Source organism: Rhipicephalus microplus, chromosome X (assembly GCF_043290135.1).
Source record: "Rhipicephalus microplus isolate Deutch F79 chromosome X, USDA_Rmic, whole genome shotgun sequence".
Lineage (NCBI taxonomy): Eukaryota > Metazoa > Arthropoda > Arachnida > Ixodida > Ixodidae > Rhipicephalus > Rhipicephalus microplus.
Window position 1 is genome coordinate 206,903,707 of NC_134710.1, and position 24,027 is coordinate 206,927,733.

General features: G+C 46.2%; 1 protein-coding gene and 1 long non-coding RNA gene across 2 annotated transcripts in view; one reads left to right on the top strand and one right to left on the bottom strand.

Annotated features, from left to right (window-relative positions):
- raskol (Ras GTPase-activating protein raskol) overlaps window positions 1-24,027 on the bottom strand; it is a 188,093-nt gene that overhangs the window by 113,142 nt on the left and 50,924 nt on the right. The gene's annotated exons all lie outside the window — the stretch shown is intronic.
- On the top strand, window positions 18,278-21,022 carry LOC119187826 (uncharacterized). The gene is made up of 2 exons (XR_012887157.1): window positions 18,278-18,417; window positions 20,831-21,022. It is a non-coding gene; the product is annotated as an uncharacterized LOC119187826 (long non-coding RNA).

Below are 24,027 nucleotides of genomic sequence, written 5' to 3' on the forward strand. Positions count from 1 at the left end.
CATAAAATGAAAAGCAGCATTAACTTTGGTTGGCTGCCTATTGACAAAATGCCAGCAAACTTGCGCCAAATGGAACCCATCTTTTTGTAAACTCAAATTTAGAGGAGCGGTAAATTATTGAACTGAAATTCCTATCTATGGTCAGTCCCAACCTAAGCTCTACTCATAGCATGAAGGAAGAAAAGAAGGGAGGGAGAATTACGTCACACGAGTAAAGCCTACCTTGTCGGCCCAACAAGTGATCAAAGCATCAGAGCTTGTGGTACGTTTTACTACTCTCGGTGCTGTTGCGTCTTTGAACCACCTGCGTGAGCCGGCCGGTCTGCGCCGAATTAGCGGGTTTTGATTAAAAGCTACCGAGCGCCGTACTCCGAAATATCGGCAAGTCTGGTTGCTGGCGTGATTTTGCGCAAAAGGTCATGTGTTGAGCTGACAATGCTGGCTTCAAAACGGTACGCCTTGCCAATTGAGGCTGCCCGTGTGACGTCACGCTCCCTCCTTTCTTTTTTTTTACTCCATGACCCATAGCTGCCATTGTCCCACTCAGGGAAAATTTGCATAGATGCACTATCTCGTTCCATTTACTGATTTCTCTGAGGCCGAACACCTTTTACATGTTTCAGGCAGGTTATTTTCTAACACCGACACATGTTGCTGGTTTTCGGATGAAAAATTTGAAGTTCCCAGAAAATTTCAGCAAAGATTCAGGTATCACTCCTCAGGGAAATGTAATCTTTTGAGCAAGGTGATGAATATTTAATCATTTATATAAACAGCTTGTACATTAGGAGTGAAAAAGTACTTATGGTTATAGCAAAAATCCCTTAGCATGAATGCTGTGCCTAAATCAATGGTAGGCGCACTGTACGACTGAAGGTGGAGCTTGTATCTATTCTTGAATTATAATTGACTATACATCACTAGTTCATGGAAAAAACAAACAACAAACATATCAAATGGCAATGCCGTAAGTAATGAAAAAAGCAGTTTATGAGCCAGTTGTGGGAATGCCATGGCAAACAAAAGGTGTCCAAGAAGCAACAAAGTTTCCATCATGAAAACTTCACTACTGGCAAGTAGTGACTTTCAAAAAGGAAGCACTATATAGATGACACGATCTGGCAGTCAGGCTGTCAACGTTTTGTTCACACAGCAAGGAATGAGAGAACAGATATGGGTAGCTGTTTCAATGTGTGTGTGTTTTGGGCCAGACAACAAGAGCTGCAGATGAGAGTATGCAGTGCTATTTTGGACTGTAAAGAATTATTGGAAATAATTTTATGCCTGAACACAATGCTGCCTAAATGAAGCTAGAGAAGTGTCTCTTTTCTTTCTTCAAGACGGTAATATCAAAATAATTGAACATCCTTCAATTAGAACAATTCTTGTACTCTTTGCTTAAGTAAAATTTTTAATAAACATCATAAAGAATACGTGGTAAAGAATCAACACAATAATGAAAAGAGGAGGCCCTCAACACATCTTGAATTAAAACAAATACATGTTTCAGTTCCTTCAAGTTAATTTTAAGTGGAATCTACCCAGGTGAAAATGTGTAACTGGGAATCCAACTAGTATCATCATCATCATCATCAGCCTGACTACGTCCACTGCAGGACAAAGGCCTCTCTCATGTTTCGCCAGTTAACCCGGTTCTGTGCTTGCTGCTGCCAATTTATACCCGCAAACTTCTTAATCTCATCTGCCCACCTAACCTTCTGTCTCCCCCTAACCCGCTTCCCTTCTCTGGGAATCCAGTCAGTTACCCTTAATGACCAGCGGTTATCCTGTCTACGCGCTACATGCCCTGCCCATGTCCATTTCTTCTTCTTGATTTCAGCTATGATATCCTTAACCCCCGTTTGTGCCCTAATCCACTCTGCTCTCTTCTTGTCTCTTAAGGTTACACCTACCATTTTTCTTTCCATTGCTCGCTGCGTCGTCCTCAATTTAAGCTGAACCCTCTTTGTAAGTCTCCAGGTTTCTGCTCCGTAGCTAAGTACCGGCAAGATACAGCTGTTATATACCTTCCTCTTGAGGGTTAGTGGCAATCTACCTGTCATAATTTGCGAGTGCTTGCCGAATGTGCTCCACCCCATTCTTATTCTTCTAGTTACTTCAATCTCGTGGTTCGGCTCTGCGGTTATTACCTGCCCTAAGTAGATATAGTCTTTTACAACTTCAGGTGCACTATTACCTATCTCGAAGCGCTGCTCTTTGCCGAGGTTGTTGTACATTACTTTCGTTTTCTGCAGATTAATTTTAAGACCCACCTTTCTGCTCTCCTTGTCTAACTCCGTAATCATGAGTTGCAATTCGTCCCCCGAGTTACTCAGCAATACAATGTCATCGGCGAAGCGCAGGTTACTAAGGTACTCTCCATTGACTCTTATCCCTAACTGTTCCCATTCTAGGCTTCTGAAAACCTCCTGTAAGCACGCGGTAAATAGCATTGGGGAAATTGTGTCCCCCTGCCTTACACCCTTCTTGATTGGTATTTTGTTGCTTTCTTTATGAAGCACTATGGTAGCAGTTGATCCCCTGTAGATTTCTTCCAGAATATTTATATATACTTCATCTACGCCCTGATTCCGCAGTGTTTGCATGACGGCTGATATTTCTACTGAATCAAACGCCTTCTCGTAATCTATGAAGGCTATGTATAGTGGTTGGTTATACTCTGAGCATTTCTCTATTACCTGATTGATAGTATGAATGTGGTCAATCGTTGAGTAGCCTGTTCGAAATCCTGCTTGTTCCTTTGGTTGATTGAATTCTAATGTTCTCTTTACTCTGTTAGCAATTACCTTTGTAAATAGCTTGTATACTACAGAGAGCAAGCTGATCGGCCTGTAATTCTTCAAGTCCTTGTCATCTCCTTTCTTATGTATTAAGATGATGTTAGCGTTCTTCCAAGACTCTGGTACTCTTCCCGTCAGGAGACACCTCGTAAACAGGGTGGCTAGTTTTTCTAACACAATCTGTCCTCCATCTTTCAGCAGATCTGATGTTACCTGATCCTCACCAGCAGCTTTGCCCCTTTGCATGCTCTCCAAAGCTTTTCTGACTTCTTCTATCATTACTGGTGGGGTGTAATCTGGGTTACTGCTAGTTCTTATAGTATTAAGGTCGTGGTTGTCTCGGCTACTGTACAGATCTCTGTAAAACTCCTCCGCTATTTTAACTATCCTATCCATATTGGTAGTTATTTTGCCTTTTTTGTCCCTTAGTGCATACATCCGACTTTTGCCTATCCCAAGTTTCCTCTTCAATGCTTTGACACTTCCTCCGTTTTTCAGAGCGTGTTCAATTCAACTGGGACCAACTAGTATCAGCTGGTCCCAGTTGGGAACTAACTGGTCCCAGTTGATACCAGTTGTAACTGTACCAGTTCAACTTAACTGGTTTCAGTTAGCAACTGGTACCAGTTACAACTCAACTGGTCTCAGTTGATTACAGTTGTAACTGGTTCCAGTTAGCAGTTGGTCCCAGTTAAAACTCAACTGGCCACAAACAGGATGATCAATTGAACTGGAAGCAGCTATCTTCTCTAGTTTAGACGTCATTCCCTTCGCTTATTTATAACAATATAAACAGCCTCACCTGACTAGATGTGTATTTATTATCGTGGATTATTCTGTAGCACAAGTGCACTATACACAATGCACTAAAATGTTCAACTACGTTCAGTACATTAAACTAATATTGAATAGGAGCTTTTGTCAATCTTTTATGTCCACTGTGATCGATTGATCTCGGGGTGTGAATATTGCTGTTGCTTCGTTAGCAGGATGCCTACTTGATAGCATTGAGTGCAGCATTTGGATTACTTCCGTGCGGCAACAAAATATGGAGTATTGCCAAGAGCTACAACAGCTGACACCAAGCTGACACTCTGCCGACACAAACACGGTCCCCACAAGCACACCATCGCTACAGCGACAGACGTCACATTAGTTCCGTACCTCATGCGCTCAAACATTGGAATGTTGAAGCAGTAATCAAAGATAAGCATTATATATAAAATAAAATGAAATGAATTATTTTGGTCTAATTCCACATTATTTAATGCACAAAAGAAATCAGACAACAAACACAGAGAATTTTGGAATACAGCGCGATGTTAGTTTTGTACCGCACATCTTGCGAGGGCTAGCTACCGAGCGGTCGACGTGCTGCTGAGTTGTGCTGTTTTTGAGAAGGAACGTGAAGTCGTGACGTGCATAAATTAGATTTTGTTGATTTAGTGTTCGACAGTTTCATTTCTGTAAGACTATAATTTCAGGTGAATGCCAAACAAGACTTGTTTTCGCCTGTGACAAGACGGATACATAGATGCAATGTATGCGGAATGCTGCGCTACCTGCGCCTTGTCCACTAGGCAGCCGTTTGAAGGTGATTATATCACTTATATGCTTCAAGTGCTAGTTGCCTAGAATCCTAGAGAAGATGTAGATATAATGCAGCTAGCGCAGAATGTTTTGAGTGCTGAGACAATGAAACGTTTCATTGTAAAAATAAGATTGATATATAGGTTTAACATTCCAAAACCACCATTAGATTATGAAAGACGTCGTAGTGGAGGGCTCTGGAAATTTCGACCACCTGGGGTTCTTTAACCTCCACCCCAATCTGAGCACACGAGCCTACAGCATTTTCGCCTCCACTGAAAATGCAGCTGCCGCAGCCGGAATTCGATCCCGCGACCTGCGGGTCAGCAGCCTAGTACCTTAGCCACTACACCACCGCAGCGGGTCTGTAAACAAATGCTTTCGACACTGCTCTTTAATATTGTTACGGGGAAGATTTATTCACCGAGAGCTGGTCTTGCTAACGGCTCAAAGAGCGCACAGTCATGCAGGCCAACGGGAGAAGCTCGAGAGTCCAACCCACAACAACCACGTTGTCGTCTTCTTCATTTGGGTGCCAATTCAGCTGTGTCGGGGCGACAGTTCCTTACACGTATCATCACCCCAGCCCGTAAGGCACCGTCTCGGTGCCTGTTAAATGAGCGAGTCGGCGTTGTAGGGCTTGAGACGAGAAACGTGGACTACTTCCGTTCTGGGTGCAGCAGCTGATGAGTTTGTGGTAGCGGCAATCTCGTAGGTCACAGGTGTGACCTGACGAATGACTCGGTAGGGCCCAGCATATCGCGATAGTAGTTTCTCGCAGAGGCCAACACGTCGAGATGGGAGCCACAGGAGAACAAGAGATCCCGCAGAAAAAACGGCATCTCTATGTCAACGGTCATAAAGAGACTTCTGTGTTGTCTGCGACGACGATAACCGAGCACGCGCTGCCGCGCGTGCCGTGAGGGCACGGGTGATTGCATCCTGAGCGTACGAGGTGGAGGATGGGTGGTCTGATAAAAGCAGTGTGTCGAAGGGCAGTAAGGGATGACGTCCGAAGAGTAGATAAAAAGGGGAGTAGCCCGCTGTTTCATGACGCGACGAGTTATAGGCGAAGGTTACGAACGGAAGAGCTATGTCCCAATCAGTGTGGTCGGTAGATACGTACATGGAAAGCATGTCCGTCAACGTGCGGTTTAGGCGCTCCGTAAGGCCGTTAGTCTGAGGGTGGTAAGATGTGGTGAAGTTGTGACGGGTAGCACAAGCTCGGAGAAGATCGTCAACCACACAAGATAGAAAGTAGCGACCCCGGTCTGTGAGCAGGTGAGTCGGAGCGCCATGCTGGAGAATAATGTCGTACAGCAGGAAGTCGGCAACGTCGTTTGCGCAGCTGGTTGGTAGCGCTCGAGTGATTGCATACCGAGTGGAATAGTCTGTGGCCACTGCAATCCATTTATTTCCAGTTGTAGAAGTAGGAAAGCGACCTAGCAAGTCCAACCCCACTCGATAAAATGGCTCGGCTGGAACTTCAATAGGTTGAAGTAGACCGGCAGGGGGAGTCGTAGGCTTCTTTCGGCGCTGGCAGAGGTCACAAGATGCGACGTAACGGCGAACAGAGCGGTACAGACCCTTCCAGAATACTCGTCGTCAAATGCGGTCGTAAGTTCTGGAGACTCCTAGATGTCCAGAAGTTGGAGCGTCGTGGAATTGTTGCAGAACATCCTTTCGCAGGTGATGCGGTACGACGAGTAAAAGTTCCGCGCCTTCGGGGTGTAAGTTGCGGCGGTACAAAACGTTGTCTTGAAGCAGGTATCTGCTAAGAGAAGGGTCAGCATAACGCGATTGAAGGCGGTCAATGATGGTGAGTAGCGATGGATCTCGGCGCTGTTCGTCAGCCACGTTCAGAAAGTCAGTGATGGCTAAAACGCAGGCATCGGATTCCAAATCAGTGGAGCTAGGTGGATCAATGGGGTGCCGGGATAAGCAGTCAGCATCCCTGTGCAGCTTTCCTGATTTGTAAACAACCGAGAACGTGTACTCCTGTAATCGAAGTGCCCATCGGCCGAGTCTTCCTGTAGGGTCCTTAAGCGTCGACAGCCAGCAAAGCGCATGATGGTCCGTGATGACTGTGAACGGACGTCCATATAAGTATGGACAGAATTTCGCAATAGCCCAAACGAGGACTAAGCATTTCCGCTCAGTGATGAAATGATTTTGTTCCGCTTGCGACAAAAGGCGGCTAGCGTAGGCTATCACACGGTTGGTGCCATTCTGTATCTGAGCGAGTATAGCACCAATGCCATGGCCGCTTGCATCGGTGCGAAGCTCCGTTCGAGCCGCTGGATCAAAATGAGCCAACACAGGTGGTGATGTGAGGGCGGTAACTAGCGACGCGAAGGAATGTTCGTGGTACCTTCCCCAAGAAAAGGCCACATTCTTTTTGAGGAGATCCGTGAGGAGCCTAGCAATATCGGCGAAGTTGCAGACAAAGCGGCGGAAGTATGAGCAGAGCCTAATAAAACTGCGAACTTCTTGTGTGGCACGCGGAACCGGGCATTCTCGAACTGCACGGACTTTGTCAGGGTCGGGTTGAACACCAGTGGCGTCAACAAGGTGGCCGAGTAGTTTAATCTGCCGACGTCCAAATGAGCATTTCGACGAATTCAGTTGGAGACCAGCGCAACGAAAAACTTCAAGAATTGCCAAGAGACGAGATAGGTGGCTTTCGAAGGAGGGCGAGAAAACTATTACATCATCCAGATAGCAAAGGCAGGTCGACCATTTGAAACCGCGAAGAAGAGAGTCCATCACACGTTCAAAAGTAGCCGGGGCATTGCACAACCCAAAAGGCATGACCTTGAATTGGTAAAGGCCGTCGGGTGTGATGAATGCTGTCTTCTCGCGGTCGCGGTCGTCGAGCGAAATTTGCCAGTATCCGGATCGAAGGTCAAGGGACGAGAAATAGTTGGCGCCGTGGAGGCAGTCGAGCGCATGATCGATTCGGGGTAAAGAATAAACGTCCTTCTTGGTGATCCGATTCAGGCGGCGATAGTCGACGCAAAAGCACCAGGTGTTGTCTTTCTTTTTAACTAAGACCACAGGGGAGGCCCAAGGACTCGATGAAGGCTCAATGACGTCTTTACTCAGCATTCTCTCGACCTCCGTCTGTATTACTTGGCGCTCAGCTTGTGACACGCGATAAGGGCGTTTGTGGAGTGGACTGGCGTCGCCGGTGTCGATGCCGTGGGTTACGGCACTTGTGCGGCCCAGGGGACGGTCGGCGACGTCAAAGATACCCAGGTAAGAAAATAGAACACCCCGGAGCGCCGCAACTTGGGAAGGTAAGAGGTCACTGGATATCATTTTGTCGACGAACGCCTTATTTTGCGACGTGATGACAGGTTTCGCCATGGTCTTAGTGTCAGGTGTAAAAGAACAAATCGAACATTCATCAAGGGTGGAAAGATTGGCTTAAGTGATGCCTTGGGGAAGCACTTGGGTTGACGTAGAGAAGTTCATAACTGGAAGTAGCATCGTGTTGTTAGCAACAACCACTATATGTATGTGGTAGTGCGATGTGGTGCGTAAGGGTCAAATCAATGAGGGGAGCTACCAGATAGTCTCTATCAGGAACGGAGGGGAAGGGCGACAGAGGAATGTACATAGCAGCCTGGGGCGGTAGCCGTAGAGACTCCACGGATCGTAGCCGAGTGCGACTTGGAGGAGTGAAATCGGAGCACAAAGGCAATTCGAGCCTTAAGATACCGGTAGAACAATCGATGAGGGCGGAGTGGGCGGTTAAGAAGTCAATTCCAAGGATGATGTCGTGTGGGCAAGCATCGAGGACTGCGAAGAGAACGGAAGTGTGGTGGCCAGCAACAGTAACGCGGGCAGTGCACATACCAAGCACCGATGTTCGACTTCCGTTGGCAACTCGAACAGCAGAGAACATAGCTGGTGTGAGAACCTTTTTCAGGCGAGATCGAAGTGTAGAACTCATAACAGATACTTGGGCACCACTGTCAATTAGAGCAGTAACGGCGCGGCCATCAATGAACACCCGAAGTAAATTGCGTCTTGAATTTGTAGCCGGTTGAGGGTTTTCGTTGCGAGTCGTCAACGCAGCGCCACCTCCAGGAGCTGCACTCGTCAGTTTCCCGGGGAATGGCCAGAATAAGCCGGTGACGGAGAGCGGCGGCGTTGAGGGGAACGTGACGGCCGACCCTGAGGTGACGGCGAGCGGCTAGACCAGTTTCTTTGGGCGACGACCTCAGCGTAGGACGATTCGGAGCGTGGAAATGAACGGCGAGCTGAAGGGTCCAGAATATAGTCATCCGGAAAACCGGGTTGCGAATAGTGTCCACGGTCCTGACGGCGATCGACATTACGAAAGCTTGGCCGAAAATACCACCTGTTGCGGCAATGGCGGGAGATGTGCCCAACTCGAGAGCAAGAAAAGCAGATGGGTCGATCATCGTGCGTGCGCCACTCAGATGGATTTCGGTAGCGTGGTGGAAACCGAGGAGTCGAAGCTGCCGCAGCGACAAGCGGAGCAGAGTGGTGGTCAGCGTTGTGGACGGGAGTGCTCATGGGCTGCGGCATAAGTCTGGCGGGCTGGGGAACCTGGACGCCCAGGTTAGCAAACTCCTGACGTACGACGGCTTGAATAAGCGAGACTGTTGCCCAGTTGTCTTGCGCAGGGGGCTGATAAGAAACGGGTGCCATGGCTTCCAGCTCCTGGCGAACAATCCTTGCGATATTGGCAGGAGGCGCAAGTGAACGTGGCGCTGCAGAATCCTCGCAAGACGAAGTTGCAGCAGTGTTTGGTAGTCTCGCGATGTGGTGGGTGATTCGCCTGCTTTTAGCTTGCTCAAATCGCCGGCATTCAGAAATGATGGAGTCGACAGTGGTGCAGTTCTTGCACATTAGTACGTTGAAAGCATCATCAGCAATGCCTTTCAACACGTTGCTGATCTTGTCCGCCTCGGACATGTTTTTGTCAGTCTTCCGGCACAGTGCCAGTACGTCTTGGATGTACGTGACGTACGACGCCGTCGATGATTGAACACGCGACGAGAGTTCCTGCCTAGCTGCCATCTGACGAGCAACTGACCGACCGAACAAATCGCGAAGCTTTTGCTTGCATGTGTCCCAGCTGGTTAATTCTTCTTCATGCGTCTCATACCAGGCGCGTGCCGTACCCCGTAGGTAGAATAGAATATTTGCCAGCATAAGCGTTTCGTCCCACCTGTAGTGCTTGCTGACGCGCTCGAATAATGCGAGCCATTCTTTGACGTCCGTGCTGTCCGTCCCGGAAAACGTGCCAGGGTCGAGAAGATGGGGGGAATCACAGGTGATGGAGCCGGCGCGGATGGCGAGGCCTGAGTGCCAGTTTCAGGCATCGCGGCTGGACAAAGCTGGCGTCCACTGCGGAGTTCCAGAGCCGGGTTGTGTGAAGACCCCACACCTTCCACCAAAAGATGTTACGGGGAAGATTTATTCACCGAGAGCTGGTCTTGCTAACTGCTCAAAGAGCGCACAGTCATGCAGGCCAACGGGAGAAGCTCGAGAGTCCAACCCACAACAACCATGTTGTCGTCTTCTTCATTTGGGTGCCAATTCAGCTGTGTCGGGGCGACAGTTCCATACACGTATCAATATGTTCGTGTATGGGCTTGTGTGGAGTGCTTGCAAATTTGCTGTCTTAGAGTATCACAGGAAATGAGTTCCGTGCAATACTTGCATGTATATTGAACAAGGTGCTAAATAACTTAAGTATACATAGCTATCTCCGCAACAAGAAAATCGCACGGATAGGCATGTTTGCCCTGCAAGTGAATATTGCCAAACCTGTGTAGGCAACGAATTGCGTAGGCAGTGAACCTGTGTAGGCAATGAAATGTGTAGGCACGTGAATTTGAGCAAAAATAAACATGTTTTCGCCTTGCTGCCCATAGTTTCTAAAATTTTGCTTTGCCGTTGGGGTCGGATTAGACGAAATCAGATCAGGCATGATTTCTGCAGATAGTGTGCATAGCGGGAACATTTAGACGGCTTGTATGATCTGTATACATATTTATTAAATTGATATGACTTTTCTGAGACATGCATGTAACATAGTACCACATATTTTACAGCAACGCTCCCCCCGTGGTCCCAGGTGAATGACACAGATGCATAAGCTGCAGCACAAAACTTCAGGACATGAAAGCCGAGCCGAGCAAGCTTTCCATTGTATGTGCAACCACAGTGCTGGTTGAAGTCAGCTATACAGCAGCAGTTGCCTATTGGGCACAGTGTGCCATTTTTTTGTAACACTAATAATTCATAATAATCTTCTACAGTTAACATTGAATTCATTGGAGTGTTAGATATTCTTAGAGTTATAATTATTTGCACATTCAAGATTATTTGAGCTAGCTGGACTGCATGTATATTTGGGCACCAATGGTAAATGGGGTCTGTTCCCAACTAGGAATTGGCAACTGGTCCCAGTTGCCAACTGGGAATCGGCAACTGGTCCCAGCTGCCAACTGGAAATGTGTTCCTTAAAGGTGCCCTGCAACACTTCTTGAGCATGGTCAGAAAATGCTGCCAATCGGTAGTAGGGGCTCCCGAGAACACGTGAGCCAGTGCAGCACGCAGCCTGGAATTCATAATAAATTATCAAAGTCAGCTAAAATTGCTTTCTCTTCCCTCGACAAATGACGGAAGATGCTCAACAATCACACGTAAATTACCCATCTAACAGCCATAGGCTGATTTGAACACGGCGTGCTCGGTTGTTACAGAGATCGCCGCAAAAGACCGTCACTTGGCCATGCATGCGCAATTGCACTGAAAAACCCGCGTATTCGAAGAAGAAAAAAAAAGTGCTCAAGGTCGCAAGGCGCGCGTGACATTTTTTGTTTGCCCCTCCCATCTCAGCTTCCAGCGCTTTCGTCGGGACGAGAGAAGAGAGAATGCCATTGCGCCGTGTGACAAACCTTTGTGAATCCGCTCGTACTGGACGGATTCTTAAAATTTTTGCAGCGTTGAATTTGTGAAGCAATACGCTTTTCCAGTGAATCAATTTCATGGCTACTAAATAAAAAGTTACAGGGCCCTTTAAGGTAGTAGGCCATCATCAAAAGTTAAATTTTTTCACAAGATCTATTTTTTCATTTTTGTTTTTTTCTGCATGCTCAAACCTTTAGAAATATGTAGCAGCAAAAAGTGTCCTCCTATCATCATTAGTTTGCGAGTTACAGCTACATTTGTATACACCATGCTCGTATACCGAAACCGAAACCACAATGTGTTGGTTACCAAAGTAAGTGTTTTTCGTCTACATTAATAATTCAAAATACTTCATAAATTTTATGTTGACTGTTACATAAAAGGATGTAATTATATATAAGTTTGTGCTTCAAATTGTTTTTAAATCTCTAAAAACGGTCACAAGGGGGACACAAGATGCTTGTAGAATGTTTGTTGTTTACTTTGGCTGGGCTATGTCAGGCATTGTTCTGCATTTCTTCCACGTGTCAACATTAAACGTGTGTGTTCTTAGGCCACCTAGACTATATTCAGACTAGTATGGCTAAGTGCAGAACTCAGAAGACAAGTAAGCGCAAGTTTGGTGGAAATCGTTACACGACGACGAGGCTGCCTCTTGACATGGCGACCGCGAGGAAGCTTGCAGACATTATAAAAATGTACGAGGCTCCGCTGGTAAATTCTTCGCTCCAAGGGAACAGACTTGTAGACACTGACATGCCCTGGATGCATGAACCCAATGCTGAAGCTCGAGGATGCTCTCACCAAGGAATATGCATAACCTGTGCGGTCGTGTGTACTGACTGTGGGTTCGAGCATCTATTGGATACGTCTAGAAAGGAGGGATGTGCTAATGAAAATAATGTTCATCTCGTTTACACGATGCGCCAGTTGGGAAAAGGGCACGCAGGTGTGGAAATGTTGCCAAAGTCATGAACATACCCGCTCCTCCACATCACTCCGCGTACAACAAATTATCGTCTCGGCTTTCTGCAGCGGCAGGAGAAGTGGCGTCGAAATCTATGGCTGATGCTGCTGTGGAACTTCGTCGTGTTGTGGGCAGTGCCGAATGTGGTGTTTCAGGTGATGGCACATGGCAGACGCATGGCCATTCATCTATGAACGGATGTGCGTGTTTGATTTCTGTTGACACGAGAAAAGTCATTGATGTTGAGGCCCTTTCTAGTTCGTGTAAGTCTTGTAAAACTAAAAGGAAGTTGAGGACAGCAAGTGCTTCTTATCAGGAATGTAAATCAAACCACACTTCCTGTCAAGCAAACCATGAAGGAAGTGCTGGCAGTATGGAGATGGTTGGTCTGTACCGAATATTTGAGAGGTCGCAGCCAAAATGAGGCTTGAAGTACATGAAATTCTACGGTGATGGTGATTCTAAGAGCTATGCCGCTGTGAAAGACATGTACGAAAAGGATAGTGTCCAGAAACTGGAATGGATTGGGTATGTCCAGAAGCGTGTTGGCTCCTGCCTCAGAAAACTGAAGAAGGCAGTTTGTGGTCTTAGGGGAAAGGGAAAGCTTACTGATGCCCTCATTGACCACCTGCAAAACTACTATGGCATTGCCATAGGCTAATGTTGGCAACCTTTCCGCAACAAAGCAGTCTACCCTTGCCAGTCTTTTTCATTGCAGCTCTACCGACAAGCATCCGAGACATGGTCTGTGCCCACTTGGACTGAACTGCTGGTGTGCATACCCCACAAAACAACAAAACCAAAGAGCGTAGACACGCCATCATATCGATATACAGGTTGTTTTAAGAAATGTATCCAATATTATTTAAAAATTACAGAAAAGAGACATTTGTGTCCTACTTGCAACGTTCCCTTAACTTTGGCAGAAGGCATCTTCAGAGGTGTAGAAACATTAATTACGACTGCAATTCTGAAAGTTAAGCAACGACCTTTATAACCAGTGAAAATAGCCGGTCGAGTCAAATGCGCGAATAAAGTTCTTCATACCAATAGTCTATAGCCACTTCAAAATTTGTGGAAAAGTGGCCACCCGTAATCACCGCAGAGCAATGAAATTCGTCTAATGTAGCTGACGAAACCAAAACAACGAACCAAAGAGCGCATCTAGCATTAACTTCGAAAACGCTCTCAATGAAAGGTTAATAGTTGTAAATTAGGTAAAATGTTAATTGTTTTATTTATTTCTTTAATTACTGCAGTAATCAATGTTTGAACACATACAAAGTAAAGGGAACATACCAGGTAGCATACAGATGCCTATTTCTGTAATTTTCAAGTGATATAAATAATACTGAATATATTTACCCTGTATAAAAGACCCGGGCCTATTACGGGCCTGACTCAGGCCCCAGCCCAACTCAAGCCCGAAGCTCATGGGCCTCAGCCCGGCCCGGGCTCGATCCAACAATGCCTTACCCGGCCCGGGCCCGTGCAGTGCTTTAGACATCTGCCACATATGCGGAAATGAAAATCAAACAACGGACAAACTGTCATAGATTAGCACTGCACCTTCTGGTTCTTTGAATTTCCAGGCCATAGCCTTTGCCTAAGAAAACAACTTGGAGTTGTGTCCATTGGGAGAAGAGTGTTCATTGTTGCAGCTAGCTGAACTGCTGTTTGTCTACCCAAAAACACTGTGACATGCGACACATCATAGGAAGCTCCCCGTCCATATGTATTTGATTCCTTGTACAAGTGAAGCCATCCCATATCAGTATCAAAAGCATCACAAAAGCCAATCATGGATCACTTCATTTGGCCAAGACACCAAAAATGTTCCAAGCTGGAAAAAAATCTGCCAAGTTGTGAAAGTGCGCCAGCAGAAGTGCACAGAGATGCTGCCATCTCAGCCACCGGAGACTTGGTGAAACTCCTTCCTCCCTTCTAATGATTCATGTGCCTCTCATGTGTCTTGACAAATAGACAACATAGCCCAAATTAACCTTTCCACAAGACATTACCATACCTGCCAACTTCAAGGATTTTGAATCCAGGAGATTTCCGCAACGAGGGGGAGGGCACCAAAAAAAAAAAAAAACCCGAAGACAAACAAACATGGTGCGCTCCAAACAAGTCGGAGATCCTGCTCCATCGACCTCGGAAACCGGGACGTCCCCCGAGGGACGTGGCCTAGGTCCGTCATACGGGCGAGTGTGTCACGACAAAAGAAGGAGTCCGCATACCCACGGTGTCCAAGATACGAGTCCTCGGCCTCTGGTTGGAAGAAAATGGTGCCAATTCCGAGCTGGCCATCTGGCTGCAGAAGAAAGTGGCAGCCGCCACGAACCTGATACGAAGAATCACGAATAAGAGGAAAGGAATGAAAGAGCACAATCTAGGGAGACTAATACAGGCGTATGCTTTAAGCCACATCACGTACGTTGCTGCTTACGTCAGTTGGAGTACAAGCGAAAGCAACAAGCTGGACACAATCATCTGCAGGACTTACAAAACTGCGTTAGGCGTACCTCACTACACTGCCAACTGCAGGCTCTTTGAGCTGGGCGTGCGCAACACGCTCGTCGAAATCATCAAGGCTCAGACGATTGCGCAGCTCGAAAGACTGTTGGGCACCAAGACCGGAAGAACTATCCTCGACTCCCTCGAGATTCGTTACCACAGGATGCGGGGACTGAAGGACGCGCTATTGCCAGCGGTCAAGAATTCTATACTTGCAAAGAATATGCCCAGAAACATGCACCCAGTGCACGATGCTGAAAGGCCCAGATACAGAGCGGAGGCGATCCTCAAAGAGCACGGCAGCCGAGAGAGTGTCCTTTTTGTCGACGCTGCTAGATACCCCCGACCCGACCGAGGACAACAGCAGATCGAACGACAAAAACAACGCCAATCGACATCTGCCTTCTCCATGGCGGTGGTCGACACGAGGGAACGAACTCTGGTGACGGGATCTGCGAGACTTCCATCATCTGAGGCGGCAGAAGAAATGGCCATAGCCCTCGCACTAATTCATAGTGGAAACAAGACCACTCTTCTCGTGAGTGGCGCCAAGACGGCGGTCCGAAACTTTACGAAAGGATGGGTATCTGTCAAGGTGACGCACATGCTAAACGCCAGAGCCGAAGATTTCAAGTCTGGTGCAATTGCTGTCACGTCTCCTAAGTGGTTCCCCGCGCATGTGGGAGAGCTTAACAGCGACCAAAGATCAGACCTCCCATCGAACCACAACGAGGATGCCCACTTCGTCGTGAGACTGCTAACCTGCCACGACGCAGACGAAAGGGCCGCCGATGTGCGACACATTGACGATTGCGAGGCACCTGAGGTCGGAGGACATAATACCTCTACGACGACGATAACAGATCCCCGAGGACTGCAAGGACATCATGGTTACCTTCCACGAGAACCTAAACCATTACAGAAAAACGCGACGAGGTTACCCACCACCCCACATGCAGCTAGAAAGGTCTCAGGCGTCTGATCTGAGGCGTCTGCAGACCAACACAATTGAGAATCCCCGACACCTGCATAGACTGTGTCCCTTGCTGCACCCGTCACCCGGCTGTCCGCGGTGCGGGCACGAGACAGCCGACATGGCGCATATACTTTGAGAGTGTGAGTGCAGTGTTCGCCGCCACTACTCGGACGAGCATGAGTGTACCCCAGGACGACTGGCTGAGCGTTGGCGAGCTGCCCTTTTCAGCCTATGTGCAGTGGACCAAATCTGGGCTGTTCAGCGAGCCAGGGCTATCGCCGAAGACATCGCACAATGCTCAGCGGACGACAGCTCCTGGAGGCCTAGCCCGGGCCAGTAATTCCTTGTTAGATTCTAATGAAGTTTATAATCTACCTACCTACCAAACGAACATGGCGAAAAACAAAAGGGGGTGGCAAGCGCCAGCATCAGCGTTGCGGTCTTATAGTGGCTAGGAGTGGCCGAACACACGCGGGTAGAGTTTTTCCCTAAGGTGAGAGTCTCAAAGGATCCACAAACTAGCAAAATCTATTTCGGTCAAAACAACTCGCGTGTGTCTTCCTAGGACACATGTGAATGGACCGGATGGCGCAGCTGGCTGCCGCAAAAGCGCGGGTCAAAGCTTTGCTCACTACTAGACTTTTTTGACAGGAACGCCAAAGCGCCTTCGGTCCCTTTTTATTTTATATCGACAGTCCAGGCAGTTTTTTTTTGCCGTCACCATCGCCACCGTCTTTTACCGTATACGTATACATATCTATATATATGAACACTGAAAGAAAAATAAGTCACCCGCGCTCGGCGCCGATGCGTGCTTATCTCTCACGTGTACTTTGCCCCATGGATGGGGGGGGGGGGGGGGGGGTAGATGCCTGTGCGCGAGCGCTTATCCTGTGGCGGGAGAATAGTGTGCCCTCGGCTTTCACTGAAACGAAAGCGTTAGTTGCCGGGCCCACAAAGGTCACTTTGGTCTCTGCATAAGGCCCTTTTGCGAAAACAGCGCGCTTTTCATACACAGCAAAGTATAACAACTAGGGCACTTGTTAGTTTGTACTCATCTGTACCTCTGGTTGTGTATCGTGCATTGTTTTGGTTTGAAAAGCGCATTACGTGTCGAAGCAATAAACGTTGTCAGTTCACTCTTGTCCTGCGAGTATCGTTTTCTTGCGCAATTTGTGTGAGAGCAGCGCGCTGCACGTTTCAATCTGCTTGCCGTTTTCAGCGTTACGTTCCAAGTTGCTGACGCATTTAATGCTTCGCCCTTGCAGCGAAACTGTTACTTTTTTGTTTTTTACATATTTATGGCTTTTAACCTACTGCTACGTGCCCTCGCGCGTCACCGTGCCCACGGTTTTGTGCGCAGCAGTTGCGTTCATTTTACAATCCCTATGCGTTTGGTTGCGCACGCGTCTTCAAAACTAAGTCGTTTTATGCCATCTACGATAGCATCTGCCGTAGTTTTGTCCGCAGAGTTTGCGGAAAGCAGCGTTGCTTTGACTGGTTGAGTGCACACTTTCGGGGTTCGGTCAGTTACGGCGTTGCCATACATGATTGTTTCAAGAGCGACCGTGGTTTCATCCACAACGGTTGTGGCAACGACAATCACACGCACTGTAGAAGACAGTGCGTGCGCCGGGCACATGTGTACTTCCGAAGCTACGAGTACGCTGCTTTCGGCCTTCGTTCGACGGTTTCCGTACTAAAGTTTGTATCACCCGCCACGATTAGGAAATGTGTTCGGAACATTCAATTGAGGCCTAATGTACAATTAGGAAATGTGTTTGGAACATTAAATTGAGGCCTATTGTACATAGTAAAATTTGGCTGGGGAATTTCAATCATTCGTATCTGCCGCAGTTTCGCATCACTGATTATACTGTACGTTTACATGAACGCCTATTAAACTCATGTGTATTAAAATGGGGTATATAGGTTCGAAAAGCCTGGAGCGGACTGAGCTGCTTTTTTTGTCAATGCAGCCAGATCAACACAGAAATTGATTTCCGGGAGATTTTCATGACAACCGTACAACCGGAAAAAACGGTCATAATCCGGGAGTCTCGCGGCCAATCCGGTAGACTTGACAGGTATGCATTATAGCTGAAGCAGCGGAGATTCATGAGTGTTATACCGTATTTACTCGCGTAATCCTCGCACTCGCATAATTCTCGCACCCCCCACATCGCCCAAGAAAAATACGATTTTTTTTCCACGAGTATTTATCGCACCCCCAAAAACTCCCGCAATAATGTCGTCTGCTTGTTCCAGCCACTGATGATGATAAAGCATGCTATCTGGCGCCATCTCTTAAGCATCAAGCGTACTATTGCACGGAAATTAAGTCCAATCCAAGCCAAGACGAAGTGGCCAGTGCGCGGTGCGGCGTGTTTTGTATGTTGTGTTGGTAATGTTGCCACGTTATGAGGTGATACTGAAGCCACACGGCTGCTTCAAGTTGCAAGTGATAGATCATGCGCTAAACAACGGCAATAGGGCCACCGGTAGGCCCTATGGAGCCTTCGAGTTTTGTGCTCGCTACTGGTGACGGCAGCTGAAAGCCACCAAGACTCGTTGCGCCTGCTGTGTGCCTAAAACTGGGATTGATGGTAAACTTTTATTTCTTCAGAAGGAAACTGCGGACGATTCTGTTAAATAGCCATCAGCCCAATACTGACGTCCTACGCTAGCCTTTTGAGGGCTCCTGTTGAGCGCCGACCGCTACCGCTATGCCCGCAACGCCTACAAGCTTCGCGTATGGTATTCTAATTTTCGACTATTCGCTTCCGCTTTTTGTGTCTCAAATAAATCTTGCCTTGTATTGAACCTCTGCTTTTATTGTTGAGGTAACCTCTAATTAGTACTTCTTAAAGCTTGCTGTAAGTTGCTGGCGTGAGAATCCTGATTTGCGGCCACTTCGTTTTCTTTTTTGCTCTCTGCGTTTTCGTGGAAAGTTTTCCCCGCGTAATTCTTGCACCCCCAACTTTGCATCAGTTTTCTGGCAAAAAAAGTGCGAGGATTATGCGAATAAATACGGTAAGCAGAGACCGGATTATAGGCAAATGCCAATTTCGTTCCTTGCATTCCTATCATGTCATTTTAATATATGGGCGTGAATTAGAGGTTAAGAAGCACTTTCATGGTCTTTTTATAGTGCCTATAAATGTCTATTTTTGGTGTTCGTGCCTAAATGCCTATATGTGCCTGTAAATGCCTATTTTTCACATGAGCGCCTATATGAACGCTATTCAAGCCCAAATTTTGTTTTTGAGCGTGTTGTTAAACCGTTATTCATGTAAAAAAGACAACATTGATATTTCCGAACACTACAAGGTTCAACGAAGACAAAGCTGAGGAGTGCAAAAGACGCTATTTCTGCAGCCCTAAGTGGAGGCATGTCTCAGCGTCTACAGGGGATGGAGGAGAGATAATTAAGGATAGGGCAAAAAAAATAAAAGTCATGTCTATGGCCGAGGACACGGTGACCGCCTTCTGCACACAGCTGTCCAGTGACTTGAAGGAACTGAAGAACCACCCTGAAAACCTGGGTGTTGTGGTGGGAAAGGAAGAGCAGGTTTTTCTGGGCAGCCGTGGATAGCTGGAGAACGAATGAAAAACCATGGAGTGCCACTTATGGAATGCTCTTGTTGATTCAGTGGTGGCGAAGGTTGCCAAATTGTTATACTTTGTACGGCGAAGCCTGAGGCAGGCGCTGGCATGCTTACAGTCAACAATGTATTCAGCATACATTCACTCTATGCGTGGATACGCTTGTGCCGTATGAGATCCCTTGGCATATGAATTTAAGTGACAAACATGAAAAAATAATGAACAGGGGTTCAAGGTTTGTCCTAAGCCATTACTTAAAAGTGACAGCTCTAACAATATGAAAAATGAGCTAAGATGGGAGTTGCTATCATTGCATTGAAATATACTGCGGTTAAAGCTCCTATGTCAAGCATTTCATAATAAAACTCGCATTCGAAAATGAATGTACCTAAACAGTTGTCTTCGCACAATAGTAATTAAGATTCTAAAATGTAGTATCAGATATAATGTTTCTATTAAGTTGTTTTTTGTTAGTTTCATGACAGAATAAATGGCTTATAAAGAGGACATAGTGTGTTGTATCAATGAAAGCATGTTTTCTTTGACATTGTAACCCATTTGCTGCGGCACCTTAGGGTAAAAAAATGTGATATGCACGCGGCTTTTGTTTTGTTTGTAATTTACTATTTAAGCGTCCCTCTCTAGGTGACATATTAAGTTGCAGTAAGACATTAGAAGTTCTTGCGTGCCCAATGAAAGGCGTTTTATCACAGTGATTTTTCAAATTGGTTCGCTACCAGCCACCAAAGCATGATGCAAAAAAGCAAGCCTGAATCTCTTGCCTCTCGTCCCATGTAGCCATCGTGAGCCTTATTCGTTCCCCGTTTTCTTCGGTAGCGCGCTGGATAATCGCATGACGCATACTTACTAAGCACAACAAAGCACAACATGCGTAAGCAAGATCACGCGTGCATGACACGCCCCAACCTACTAGTGCACAAACACCATCGATGTTGTGCCGTTTCGGCATTCTCTGTTGTGTATTAGCATTTTTTGTGGGATGAATCAGTCAGTGCGTGTACTTTAGGAAAGGCTGGCAAGGATCATGTATTGTGATCGGGATACACCACGACGCTTCGCTGAAACTGCGGTCAGAGACGACGCACCAAACACAAGCTAAGCGTTGTCAGGGTTGGCGAAGGCACGATGCAGGAACGACGAAAAGACAAACGGAAGCGAAATGGGGTAGTAGTAGTAAAAGTAGTAGTAGTAGTAGTAGTAGTAGTAGTAGTAGTAGTAGTAGTAGTAGTAGCAGCAGCAGTGGTAGTATATGTGGTTTTACGTAAATAAATCACGATATGAATATGAGGAATGTTGTAGTAGAGGTCTCCGCAAATTTTGACTATCTTGTGTTCTTTAACGTCCACTGACATCGCACAGTACATGGGCATCTACTTTTTCTTCTCTATCTAGATGTGACCGCCGCGACCACAATAGAACCAGTGGCATTCAGGTCAGCAGTGGAGCACCCTATAGCGACTGGTCCACCGAGGCGGACGCGAACCTATAGCGACCGGTCCACCGAGATGGACGCGAAACGAGGGCCAATTAGTGAATAGCATCTCGAGGCTATTCAAAACAAAAATAAATATAATAACAAGCTGAGATTCTGTTTGCATGTTTTATTATTTTTTTTTCAGGTTTAATTTATAATACTGATTTTGAAAGAGCAGTGCAAAGACAAAGGGAAAGAAAGACATAGAGAGAAAGAGCACTGTCTTTCTTTTCCCTTTGTCTTTGCGCTTCCCATTCAAAATGAATTGAAGCAGCTAGCCCAAACCAAAGTACTCCTCATTCATGCTACACAGCAGAACACACGAATTGCACATGCCAAGTAAAGTAATGTCACATGCAATGCTCTTAATGAGGTACCGTTTTACATGCAGGATATAATCAGGAGACGGGACATTTTTCGTCTGCTTTTCTAGATACAGCTAGCATTTAACAAAGTTCTGATGAAGAGCGTATGGTATGCGACGTCAGCTCACCAATGTCAACGTAAAAAAGTGACGTAAAAACAGCAATCCTTACTGTACGTCACTCCATAAATCTTGGGGCGCATGCACGCGAGAAGGGCAAGTGGCATTCAGTAGAAATTGAGCGTTCTTCCGCGCCATCTAATTCTGCTAATATTAACAGGAATGATCTGGAAGGCCCAGTTCACCATTACGCTTGTCAGCTCAAAATGCCGAAACGTAGTGAGGGGCCCTTTAAGGTGTTTCCCGATAGGGGAGAAATTGGTCCTACGCGATTAAACCTAGCATCTCTCTCTTCTGTGGTGTTAGTGGTCTGGTTATTTGCTCTTGCGCTGCCCTTCCCAGTCACAATAAAACGAAAGAGACCCAGGAAAGTGTTAATTGAATGGAGGACACTTGAAGCGTAATGCTAGACATCAAAACGAAAGACCGCATACTACGAATCACATGGGAAATGCATGCCTATGTTTAATCGTTGGTACCTTTCTGCTATCTTAACCAATATTCAGCTATCTTAAACAATATAGTTTTTTTTTTCTTCTTGCCATAGATACAAGTCACCGACATCATTGTTTTGGAATATTTCAATTTTTGTAGAAATTTATTGTAGAAAATTATTATTGTAGAAATTTAGTTTTGATTCTGATGGCCTAAATCGGTGTTTTATCTGCCTGTCTTTGGCACCTAAAACACACTTTTTTAGTGCCTAAAAATCCAGCCTCTAGTAAGAGGCATACCATGAGTGTCATGGTACAGCTGTTCCCTGTGTACAAACACCGACTAATTCTACGCAAAGATACTGTGGCTTTAGAATTTGCCGACATGGGTCATGGATGCGGAGTTTTGGGGCGTCTGTTTCATGAAAATTGCGAAGTCATTTCAAATGACTGTGACTGACACAAACCTGATGACACCTACAGATCTGTGCGACCAAAGTATTGATGCCACCACACTGCCCAATAGCCTTTAATGTTGAAGGCTATAATGTCATTGCTGTGGAACTTGTGACAACACTTAGACTCGCTGTTCCACCCTTCCCCAGTAAGTTGCGTAAAGTACTGCCAATTACACCTGTACACCGTATACTTCATAAACAGTGCATACGTGTGCACAAATACACACACACACAACTGCAGGGCTGAGCGTCATCCGCAGTTACCCCATGTGTATGCCGTGCAGTGAAACCATGCACGTGCACGAAGTCCAAAACAAACAGTGAACAACATGAACACCATAGAATAATATATGTAACAGCATGCAGGCAGACACACAGAAAAAGCAGTCATGCCAGTCTCTCTGTGAAATGGCCATCGGCACACTGGCCATAAGGTTAAGCCTAAATACTTGTGTAGCCCACGGTCACCATAATGCAGTGCTTCTTGCGCATATCAAACAGCTCATTGCATGTTTTCACTGCAAGACCAACGTAGTGGAGTGGTAAATCAGCGTGCAATGATAAATCAGCGTGTCCTGCTTATGGGAGATTTTAATCTCCCAGACATTGACTGGACTACGCTAAACCACACATCATCTGCCTCGGACGCTCTTATAAACATAATGTTGAACTTTAGCCTTCAGCAAATCGTGTTATCTCCAACCCGCTTACAGAACACTGCCGAGAGCATATTAGATCTGATACTGATTAGTCAGCACTTCCCGGAAGACCGTGTTCGCACTGACGTAGTTGACGGCATATCAGACCATCACATAGTCATATGCTTGCTGCCGCTTGACTCCAGTATTGCATGTGAGCAGCGTGGATCAACTGTAATTGATTTCAAAAAAGCTGACGATAGCAGCGTATTAACCTATCTCGCACATGAGTTCGAAAACTTTTTGCAGCTAGCTTTTGACGCATCCAGTGATACTAATATACTTTGGCTAAGTTTCAAATCTACTGTTATGTACTGTGTCACTAACTTCATACCAAAGAAACACAAGAAAGCTCCAGGGAATAATCCTTGGATAACACGTGAGGTTATCCAGGCTAAGCGTAGGTTAAAAAGATTGCGTGTGGCTGCGAAAAACCATAAGTGTAAATCATCCATTCAACAGAAGCTGCAGTGTGCAAAATCAGAGTTTAAGCAAAATAAGAAAACTGCCAGACAATATTATTTTAGTGTTACACTTCCAAGCTTTATTAAAAGCAATCCAAGCAAATTTTGGAGATACCTTCGCACTAGCAATTATACACAGTCGCACACGGATTCAGGGGAAAGAATGGAAAAGGCTAACGAATACAACATTTTTTTCCAATCAGTGTTCACGACTGATAATGGTGCCACTCCTCCAGTATTATCCCTCGATTCGCCAAGCATCGATCACCTAGAAGTCACAGATACAGGAATACTGAACTTGCTTCTTAACTTAGATCCTAAAAAATCGAGTGGTCCAGATGATATTCCTAACGAGTTCCTTAAGAGGTACGCGGAATGGTGTAGCAAGTTTCTTGGGTTAATCTTTCGAAAGTCGCTTACTTCATCCCAGCTGCCAGATGACTGGAAGATTGCAAAAATAATACCTATTCATAAATCAGGAGAACAGTCATTGGTTTCAAATTACCGGCCGATATCCCTCACCAGCATTTCATGTAAGCTACTAGAGCATATCATCCTCAAACACATAACTGTTTTT